The sequence below is a fragment of the Nicotiana tomentosiformis genome, chromosome 2, assembly GCF_000390325.3.
Source record: "Nicotiana tomentosiformis chromosome 2, ASM39032v3, whole genome shotgun sequence".
Classification (NCBI taxonomy): Eukaryota; Viridiplantae; Streptophyta; class Magnoliopsida; order Solanales; family Solanaceae; genus Nicotiana; species Nicotiana tomentosiformis.
Window position 1 is genome coordinate 192,275,912 of NC_090813.1, and position 11,738 is coordinate 192,287,649.

Here is an 11,738-nt window from a genome sequence, read left to right on the forward strand (position 1 = left end):
CCTCTAATTCTTCTTTCCAATAGTAAATAAATTCAAGGGCCTTTGAGCTTGATCTTGAACATATATTTGTTTCCACGAACGATGATCTTGAATTCAACTAGCACGAACTTTGATTTGAACACGTATTCCTTGAATCTTGACTTGTTCTTCGTTCTTGAGCTTGAACTTGATTTCTTGAACTTGAACTTGATTGCTTGAAGTTTGAAACTTGTGGAGAAATTTGTGGCATTTGATCCACGAGCTCTCTCTTGCTTCTTGTTATAACTTCTGGTGTCTTTTCTGGGTTATGAAGACCCATATTTATAGTTGTGGGAGGGAAGAGTTATGATAAGAACAAACTCTTTCCGACCAATCAAATCGAAGTGTGACAAGGCCGTATTTGATTGGTCAGAACATGTCACTTGCATACGTGGCACGATTTCATTGGCCTTCTAATGTGACTTGACATGCCTTGTCATTTTGACACGTGGCATGATCCTATTGGCCCTTCCGTTTGACTTGGCGCGCCACGTCATTTGACACGTGGCACCAAAGTGGGCCTCTAGGAAGATGACATCTTGGGCCTAACGAAGTGGGCTCATCACTTTAGTCCAATTAAATGAGCTAGCCCAATGGATTAAGACTTATTTATTTAATCCATTTATATTGGACTTATACAATTAATCCAATTATATTAACCCAATAAATTTATTTGAACTAATATATCTTGAATTTAAAATATAATCTAAATTATTTTATGAATTTAATTTCAATAAAATTTATATGCCTACAAATGCCCCTACTTCAAGGCTCGTCGAGATATAAATTCTAAAAACTAGACTTGAAGAACGATTTTATTTAGATGTACTTCCTCCGCGTGGTAGCTTGAGAGACACTAATTCTCTTTGATTTGAATGTTCTCAGAGCATGTGGCAATTTATTAATTATTACCCATGAAGTAACTCATGAATAGATCTAAATCGGATGGCTCCTTTGTTATTAACGTCAATATCAGTTTCTTGCATTTAAATTCCTTCACAATTAGGATAAGGAATTGAGCATTGAACTTCAATTGTTTGGTCAATTGTAGAATCAATACATCTTGTCTCCCTTGTTAAGAACAAATTTCATGTTAATTTGACACGTAAAGGGATCAAAAGAATCTATTCTTTTTACTCGGAAAAGGAAAAGTTTATGCCGCCTCATCCTTCACGAGTCCAAATCCCTTTCGAAGACTAATTGTCGCGATTCCCACATCGTGATAAACTGTTTTGGACACCAACATCTGCTTTTATATATAGCACCTTGCTCATTAATTATAAACACTAAGACGCATCGTCTCAAGCCTTTTCACGTCTGTTTCTTTTTACAGGTAATGTTTTTTCCTTTTTCTGCGTCTTGTTCGTCTTTTTTTTTATTTTGTTTTTTATTTTTTTTTAGTTTTTTTGTAGGTTAGGCGAGAAGAATATATTATTTTTTAACAAGACGATCCACGTATGAATAAGGCAGTCTTAAGGTGTAAGGGATAGGTACTCATCCCGGGTGTAAGGGATGGTTACTCATCCTTGTCTGAATATCGGAGAGATTACTCTCAACGTGGCTCGACTACTGGAGAGATTACTTTCAATGTGACCCGACTACCGGAGAAATTACTCTCAAAATAACCCGACTATCGGAGAGATTACTCTCAATATGGCTTAACTACCGGAGAGATTACTCTCAAAATGATCCGACTATCGGAGAGATTACTCTCAATGTGGCCCGACTACTGGAGAGATTACTTTCAATGTGGTTCGACTACCGGAGAGATTACTCTCAAAATGACCCGACTATCGGAGAGATTACTCTCAAAGTGGCTCGACTACCGGAGAGATTACTCTCAAAACGACCCGACTATCGGAGAGATTACTCTCAATATGGCTCGACTATCGGAGAGATTACTCTCAAAATGACCCGACTATCGGAGAGATTACTCTCAAAATGACTCGACTATCGGAGAGATTACTCTCAATGTGACTCGACTATCGGAGAGATTACTTCAATGTGCCCCGACTATAGGAGAGATTATTCTCAAGAGACTTACATGTCCACCTTAAGATTGAAAAATATAGTTTTCTTTTAAGGATAAACCCACGAAGAGGCCAACTTAAGGTGCAAAGGGACTTATATGTCCATCTTAAGATTAGAAAGTTATAGTTTCCTTTTAAGAGGAAAAAAAACCCACAAAGAGGCCAACTTAAGATGCAAAGGGACTTATATGTCCACCTTAAGATTGAAAAGTTATAGTTTCCTTTTAAGGACAAACCCACAAAGAGGCCAACTTAAGTTGCAAATGGGCTTATATGTCCACCTTAAAATTGGAAAGTTATAGTTTTCTTTTAAGGACAAACCCACGAAGAGGCCAACTAAATGTGCAAAGGGACTTATATGCCCACCTTAAGATTGGAAAGTTATAAAGCTTCAACTCGAAGAATTCGTAGACTTGAGGACATTGACTTGAATATTTGGAAACTTTGAAGTTTTGACGGACTTTGCAGACTTCAACTTAAAGAGTGGCGAACGTGAAGACTTCAACTTGAAGATCGGCGGACTTGAAGATTTCAACTTGGAGACTTCAACTTAAAGACCGACGGACTTGAAGACTTCAACTTGGAGACTTGAAGGGTTTAAACATTTCAACTTGAAGAGCAGCAAACTTGAAGATCGGAGGACTTAAAGATTTGGTGAACATGAAGACATAGTAAATCCCTGAACTTCAGTGCAAATACTTGGTAGCCTCCCAAAAGACTATAATCGCCCTATTGAAGACACTGGTTTATCATGAAGGCTTGCCCCCTCTAAGTCATATGAGATCCAAAGTTCTAAAGTAGAATGAAATTTTAGCCTAATTTTCAAGTGTTGTTTGAATGAATTACTTCCATCATTCTTCATTTCGACAACGTCTAGGGCAATATGTATCTTTTGAACTTATGCGACTGAACACAGAATGAAACTCTAAGCTGCTTACGTACCTCAGTGAAGAGGATCAAGTCATACCGTAGTTCAGAATTGGTGATTTTTTATTTTATTTTATTTTCTTTTTTTTATTTTATTTTTTATGTCCTAACTTTTTCCTAGGCCGCCCCTTTTGAGGTTTTCAACCTAGCGGACTTTTTTTTTATGTTCTAATTTTTGCCTAGATCGCCCCTTTCGAGGTTTTCAACCTAGCGAACTTTTTTTTTATGTCCTAACTTTTGTCTAGGTCACCCCTTTTGAGGTTTGCAACCTAGCGAACTTTTTTTTTTATTATTTTTTTTATGTCCTAACTTTTGCCTAGGCCGCCCCTTTCGAGGTTTTCAACCTAGCGGACTTTTCATTTTTTAGGGGTGGGCCGTACACACTTTAGACTCATGCGGGCCAGAAGTGTAAGAACATACAGTTTAGGCTCATGCGTCAAGGAGCATTGCAACTGCAAGGATAATACTTCTTTAAAAACTTGCCATTGATAGGGCCGATTCTCATGCCATCTGCATCAACCAGCTTGTAAGCCCCATTTGAATAAGCTTCTTGCACGACATATGGCCCATCCCATTTTGAAGTGAACTTCCCTACAGGTTTATGGGAAGTAATAATGGGTCTTCTTATGGCAATGACTTGATCTCCTACTTGAAAGGATCTTGGGCGAACTCTTTTATTGAAGGCGCGAGACAATCAAGCTTGATAACATTTAAGACTCTGTTGAGCTTCCAACCTTTTATCATCAAGAGCCTCCAACTCTGCTAATCGAAGTCGAGTATTTTATTCACCAGTGATGCCTTCTTGAATAACTAATCGTAATGAAGGTATTTGACGCTCGAGTGGCAAGACGGCTTCAACTCTATAAACAAGTGCATAAGGGGTCGCTTGTGTTGGCGTGCGGTGAGTTATCCTATATGCCCACAGAGCTTCCTCCATAGAGTCATGCCAATCCCGTTTGGATTTGGAGACGACTTTCTTTAACAAGTTGCATAGAGTCTTGTTGAATGCCTCGGCTAGACCATTGGCGGCAACATTGTACATCGAAGAGTTACGTTGCTTGAAGCCAAAGAGATCACAAATCTTGTTCATCAACCTATTGTCGAACGACTTGCCATTATCCGTTATTATGTAACGAGGAATGCCAAAGCGATAGATAATGTTTACTCGGATGAAACTTGCAACATTTTCCTTCTTTACTTCCTTAATAGCAACAACTTCAGCCCATTTTGAGAAGTAGTCAGTTGCATCCAATATGTATAGGTGCTCGCCAAAGGACTTTGCAGTGGTCCAACAACATCCAATCCCCAAGCGTCAAACGGCCAGGATGCAACAGTCCGGTGCAACACTTCAGGAGGTTGATGAATAAAATTCGCATGGAATTGACAAGCCTTGCATCTTCGAGCGTAGTCCAAGCCATCTTTTACCATCATTGGCCAATAATATCCTATCCTTTTTATATGGAAGTGAAGCTTTGGTCCAGACTGGTGTGACCCACATAACCCATAATGTGCCTCTTGCAAAGCTTGGAGTGCTTCTTCTTCCCCTAAGCATCGTAAGAGTATTCCCTCGAATGACCTTCTGTATAGAGTATCTTTGTAGTAAAGAAAGTGAGGTGCACGACGACGGATTTCAGTCCTACTCCTCGGATTTTCTGGAAGTATTCCATAGCATAAGTAGTCAATAATGGGTTGTCGCCATTCTTCTTTCTCAACTTCAGAAACAATGACAAGATGCTTAAGTTCATTTTCTTTACCTTTAGCCCCATTTGGCGGCGCTACTACCCATTTTTGGCAGACAGTAACTTGCGCTTGATCAGGCAGGGTTAACGATTAAGCTAGGGCAGCGAAAGCATCAGGCTTATTATTTTCTTTCCTTGGCACATGCTGAATAGTCACATCACCGAGCCACCCCATTAATGTTTTAGCGTAATCATGATATGGGCGTAGTTCAGGCTTCTTGACCTCGTAACTACCTAAAAGCTGATTGACTACTAACTGGGAGTCACCAAAGACTTGAAATTGCAATTGCTTCATATCAACGGCCATTTCACCTTGGGAGTAGGGCAAGACTTCACCTTGGGAAGTGACAAATACTACGCCAGCACCAGCTCATCCACGATGCGTAGTACCATCAAAGTACATCTTCCATGGAGGTTGAACTTCAACGACCATTGAGTCCTCATCAGGTAGTTTGTCAGTTAGCTCTCAGTCATCAGGTATCGGATGATCTGCCAAGAAGTCTGCCAATGCTTGTCCTTTTACAGACTTTTGAGGGATGTACAAAATCTCGAATTGTTGAAATGGGAGGTACCATCTCGCTAGTCGATTACTAAGAACAGGTTTTGACATCACGAACTTGATAGGATTTGCCTTAGAAATAAGACGGACAACATGATCTTGAAAGTAGTGCTTCAACTTTTGAATTGAGAAGACTAGCGCCAAACACAACTTTTCAATTGGCGAATAATTCAGCTCGTTTGGTGTCATCATCCTGCTCAAGTATTAAAGAGAGTTTTCTTTCCCCTCACTATTTTCTTTGGCCAACAGTGCTCCAACAGATCTTTCTTGCGCCGCAATATATAGTATCAATGGCTTTCTAGGTATAGGAGTTGCTAAAACTGGAGGCTTCATCAAGTGGGTTTTGATACTTTCAAAGGCATTGCTACAAGCTTGGTCCCACTTGAAAGGAACGCCTTTCTTCATGAGGCGACTAAATGGTTGGCACCTCCCAGCTAGGTTCAAGATGAATCTTTTAAGGTATGCTAGCTTTCCTTGCAAACTTTTCAATTCATGAATATCCCGGGGCTCAGGCATTTTCAAAATGGCATCCACTTTGGCTTGATCAATTTCGATCCCTCGATATCGGACAATGAAACCAAGGAACTTTCCAGAAGTAACTCCAAAGGCACATTTCAATGGATTCATCCTAAGTTGGTACCTCCGGAGCAACTCAAATACCATTCTCAAGTTTTTCAAGTAGTCGCCCTTCTCTCTTGATTTTACCACCAAGTCGTCAACATAGCATTCGACATTCTTGTGGAGAAGATCGTCAAAAATATTCTGCATAGCCCTTTGGTAAGTAGCACCAGTGTTCTTCAAGTCAGAAGGCATTACCTTGTAGCAATAAATACCCTTGGGGGTGCGGAATGCAGTAATCTCTTCATCTTTTGCTGCTATGCGAATTTGGTTATAGCTCGACGAGCCGTCCATGAAAGACATTGCCTCGTAACCAGTAGTAGCATCGATCATCAGCTCTGGAATAGGGAGCGTGAATTCATCTTTGGGACACGCATTGTTGAGATCCCTGAAGTCAACGCATACTCGAATCTGGCCATTCTTCTTCCTTACAGGGACAATACTTGAAACCCATGTTGGGTATTTAACTTCCCGAATAAATCCAGCTTCAATGAGTTTGTTAACTTCGATTTCGATCAGGGGAACCAAGTCCGGCCTAAAGCGCCTTTGAGCTTGCTTAATAGGACGAGCGCCATTCTTGACTGCAAGGTGATGTACTGCTACTTTAGGGTCCAAGCCAGGCATTTCTTTGTAACTCCAAGCAAAGACATCCTAAACTCCTTGAGTAACTCAATATAAGTGCTTTCTTCATCAACTTCTAGTAAAGCACTTAGGTAGGTGGGTATTGGTTCTTCATCAGTGCCAAGGTTAACTTCTTTTAAGGCATCAATCGTTGCCATCACCCCTGCTTCAAGTTTTGGCGGATCATCTTTTGCATCTTCATCTTCTTGAGGGTCCCCATCGTTGAAGGATATGTGATAACATGGTGAAATATCCTCCAATTCTGCATTATCCTCTATTGAAGATGGAACACCATTCTCGCCTTGTACAGTAACATGATACGAAGAACCCACACTTTCTTCATCTTCGTCACGTTCCTTAGTGTAGACGACAGTATATGGCTTTACTTTCAGTACTTCTTTACATGAAACTATAAGTTTTGTTTGTCGCCTCATTCTAGAAGGAACCAAACTTTGGAAATCCTTAGAGATCTTCTAGATTTTGGGCGAAGTGGGTGTTTTTATACTTTGAAAATTTCTCTGGAACTTGTTCCCCTTCTTTAATGGACCTAATCTCTCAAACACAGAAGTCCTCACAGTTGATTTTCCAAGTCGATCAAAGACAGAAGACTTGTTAGAAGCGGCAAATTCATCTTCTACAGTGATATAATTGATGCTCCCCCTTCTTATTAAGATGCGCACTGGTGACGGTTGCTTGTATCCCAAACCTTCACGTGGTTGTCTCGTCGCAGCTTCTGATGGTAGCTTTCCTAACTTTGACGGCTCATTAGGATTGTATCCAGCTTTTGCAAATAGCCTGTAAGTGTTAGGATCAAAACCTTCATCTGTTCGCTTTGTAGGGAGTGCCACATTCTGCAAATGATTTTGGGCCACAAACCTTGCGAGCGGTATTGAGGACGACTTTACTGCCTCAATTCGTTTGACCCGAAGAGCTAACCCCTTTAGCATGTTAATTTGGAGATTAGATGATTCACCTTCATCTTTCTTCTTTTTAGGGACGTATTGGAGCAGAGGAGTTACTTTCTTACCGTGAGACACAATGTTCCCTTTATGAGACTTATTTGGGTTGGGGTGTACCTTCTCAGCAACAGCTTTGGTTTTGTCAGCAACTACCTCATCTCTCTTATCCATGGACTCATCATCCTTGTCATTCATGACATCATCAACTTTTAGCTCCTTCACAATGCGGTTCTTCAAGTAGAACTTTGCATCGGCGAAGTGTGACTCAGCCTTAGTGAATGGCTTATCATCAGCAATTATCTTCTTCTCGACTTTACCTTCGTAGTATTTCAAACATTGATGGTAGGTAGATGGGACCACTTTATTCTCATGTATCCAAGGCCTTCCAAGCAAGACGTTGTATGAAGTCTTTGCATCGATCACATGCAGCCATGCACTTGATTGCATATCTTCAATGATGATTTCCAGCCTGATCGCGCCTATGGCTCTTTGCCCCCCTTGGTTGAATCGTTGGATCATCACACGACTTTCTGAGAGTTCGTTCATGGGAATACCAAGTTCTTTCACAGTACGAATTGGCAAAATGTTCACTAAGGATCCTCCATCAACCGAAATTCGATTTACCCTTTCATCACGCATATAGCCAACCAGATACAATGGGCGGTTATGAAGAGTGTCACCTAGCAGAAGATCGTCATTTGTGAACGTGACTTTTTACTCACAAGCATTAACTTCTTGAGGAGTGGACTCGATGAGCTTTTCCAAAGATGTTGCCAACGGTAGGTCATCACTCTTTTCTTTCCCTTCGTCAGCATGGCAACAAGAGGCATCGATACCCCTTGGGAAATCTTCATGCGGAACCAACTTGGTAAAAACTCCTCCAAGGTCACTGGATTTTGTGACTTTTGAGAGTGGTACACCTCCACTTTTGCTTTCTTTAAGTGCTTAACTGGATTCCATCTCCTTGGTCTTTTTACCATCATTTTTCTTGTTGGTTGTTCTACTGATTCTTTTCGTGGGCCCCTTCTGTGGTGCCTACGACGAGTCACCAACGTCCAACCTTCATCATCATCAGGTTGATTGACTTCAGCTTTGTCGTTCTCTAGTAATTCTTCATCTTTACTTTCTTTAAAACCACATAATTCATCTAGACTGAATGAGCCAAAAGTGATAGAGACTTGGTTTGCACTTGCTTTCTCATCTTCAAGCACGATCTTCTTTTCGCGAGCCAAGTCCATAACTCTTTCCTTGAAGATAAAGCACTTCTCCAGAGGGTGGCTCATAAGTTGATGGTACTTGCAGTAATTTGGGTCATTTATTTTCCCAGCTTCATTTGGTCGCTTCATCTCCGGAAGCTCAATGAGATTTAACTCGAGGAGTTCTTCAAAAATAGTTGGCACATCAGAATCCAGAAATGGGTACTCTTTCTCTTGCATTTCTTTTAGAGTTAACTTTCCACTTGGCTTAACTTGAAAAGAAGTGGATTTCATACTTTGCTTCTTGCTCACCTTCATCGTGAACTCTACAGGTGATGTGTTGACATTCATAGCTTCTTTGCTTTCAGGCTTGGGTATGAACTTGCCCCACTTCCTGACTTCTTGCTTGTCATTCCCCTTGCGAGGTTCATAGAATGGCAGTCTTTCATTTCCAGCAGAGGCCATGCTCAATTCCATGTTATGGGCACGAGTTGAAAGTTCTTCAAATGTGCTAGGCTTGATACCTTGTAAGTTGTAGTGCAATCCCCAATGCATGCCTTGGATGCACAACTCTATGCCCGAAGCTTCACTAAGCCTGTATTTGTAGTTGAGGCTTGCATTCCTCCAACGATTGATAAAGTCGATAACTGGTTCACCCTTTCGTTGACGAGTATTTGTAAGTTCTATCATACTCACAGTACGTCTCGTGCTATAAAAGTGATTGAGGAATTCTTGCTCTAGTTGATCCTAGCTATCACCAGATCCAGCCTCGAAGTCCGTGTACCAATCAAAAGCATTTCTTTTTAATGAGCAGACAAACTGCTTGACAAGGTAATCTCCATAACTCTCAGCATTGTTGCATGTCTTAACGAAGTGTGTCACATGTTGCTTTGGATTGCCTTTGCCATCAAACTGTTGAAATTTTGGAGGTTGATAGCCAGCAGGCATCTTCAACATATCGATCCTTGAAGTGTACGGCTTTGCATAGGTAAAGGAGGACCTGGAAGCGACTTCATATTTGTTTTTTATAGTCCCTTCAATGAACTCCTTTAGTTGATTGATTGGAATCATCCCTTCCGAAGAGACTGGAATTTCCTTAGTGGATGCAACTTGTCGTGGGGGAGGATCAATCTCTTGAACTTCTGGGAGTTTGTTAGGTGCATGGGTGGATTCTTCTTCCATCAAGATTCCCACCCTATCTGTTAGCTTGTCGATTCGAGCATCTTGATTTTGCATGCACTTGGTCAAGCCAGTGATTGCTTCCGTCAAGTTTGCCAATTGCTCCTCCACAGATGAAGTGTTTGTCACCATGACAATCATGGACGACGGAGAGTAGCATGTATTTTCACACAGATTGATCCTTGATTGGCTCACGCTATGTGGTGTAAGTGGGGAGGATCCATCACTTGAAGCATCATCATCTTCCTTCATAGCAGAGTGCTTGGATCCGGAGAGGTCAAGCAGAGCAAGAGTTTTCTTGATCTTTTCAGCAACATCGCTTCCTCATTCGGGTGCGTTTGTGAAAGATCTTGCTCCTTTTAAGGATGAAGATCCGAAAGCAGGGGTTGATGCGGACGACACTTAGGTGCTTGTTGTCCTAACGAGCTTGCTTTGCTCCTCGTAACTGGTCCAAATCTTCCAAATGTAATATCGAGGATGCTTTCCACATCAGCATAGAACTTGGAATTAGCAGCCCTGGTGGAAGTTGAACCGGAGTTGATTTTCTTTGAAGCCATTTCAATGTTCTTGAACTTTGGTGATTGAAAAGTTGAGATGAGAGGTAGAGATTGTCCCACTGGGGGTGCCATAATTTGTAGATAATAAATTTGCATCAGGAAAATAATCGAGACTAAAAAATATTGCAACAATCGTAGTATTCTATTTCAAATATTTGATTGTACAATCTCTATGAATTCTCTGATTCTTCTTTCTAATAGTAAATAAATTCAAGGGCCTTTGAGCTTGATCTTGAACCTATATTTGTTTCCACGAACGATGATCTTGAATTCAACTAGCACGAACTTTGATTTGAACTCGTACTCCTTGAATCTTGACTTGTTCTTCGTTCTTGAGCTTGAACTTGATTTCTTGAACTTGAACTTGATTGCTTGAAGTTTGAAACTTGTAGAGAAATTTGCGGCGTTTGATCCACGAGCTCTCTCTTGCTTCTTGTTATAACTTCTGGTGTCTTTTCTATGTTATGAAGACCCCTATTTATAGTTGTGGGAGGGAAGAGTTATGATAAGAACAAACTCTTTCCGACCAATCAAATCGAAGTATGACAAGGCCGCATTTGATTGGTCAGAATATGTCACTTGCACACGTGGCGCGGTTTCATTGGCCTTCTAATGTGACTTGACATGCCTTGTCATTTTGACACATGGCATGATCCTATTGACCCTTCCGTTTGACTTGGTGCGCCACATCATTTGACACGTGGCACCAAAGTGGGCCTCTAGGAAGATGACATCTTGGGCCTAACGAAGTAGGCTCATCACTTTAGCCCAATTAAATGAGCTAGCTCAATGGATTAAGACTTATTTATTTAATCCATTTATATTAGACTTATACAATTAATCCAATTATATTAGCCCAATAAATTTATTTGAACTAATATATCTTGAATTTAAAATATAGTCCAAATTATTTTATGAATTTAATTCCAATAAAATTTATATGCCTACAACAATATCATATATATTTTAGATTAGATCAATAAAAAATTTAGGCTCTTAGTAAAAAATAAATTTTTTTATAATTTATGTGTAATAGGAAGAGTTTGAAAGTTGCAGAGGTGAAAGTGCTCAAATTTTACCAAAAAAAAGAAAAGAAGAAATCCGAAACATAAAAGGAGATGAAAGTGTTCGAAACTTAAAAAATTAATGATTTTCCGTGTGTCATAACAAACAAACAAAAAAAAAAATCTAAAACCTAAAAGGAACTTTTTTTATGGACGTAAAAGGAATTGAAAAAAAATCTAAGGCTCCCAAATACAAAAGGAAGTTCAAACTGATGTAAATATTTTTTTCGAGATACATTACAAAAAGATTAGGCGGCCGTTGGTTTTTCAG

The 11,738-nt window shown here is 40.2% G+C and overlaps 1 long non-coding RNA gene across 1 annotated transcript; it reads left to right on the forward strand.

Moving 5' to 3' along the window:
- Nucleotides 1–976: 976 nt before the first annotated feature.
- LOC138905870 (uncharacterized) lies at nt 977–2,987 on the forward strand. The gene is made up of 2 exons (XR_011413593.1): nt 977–1,351; nt 2,517–2,987. It is a non-coding gene; the product is annotated as an uncharacterized lncRNA (long non-coding RNA).
- Nucleotides 2,988–11,738: the final 8,751 nt, after the last annotated feature.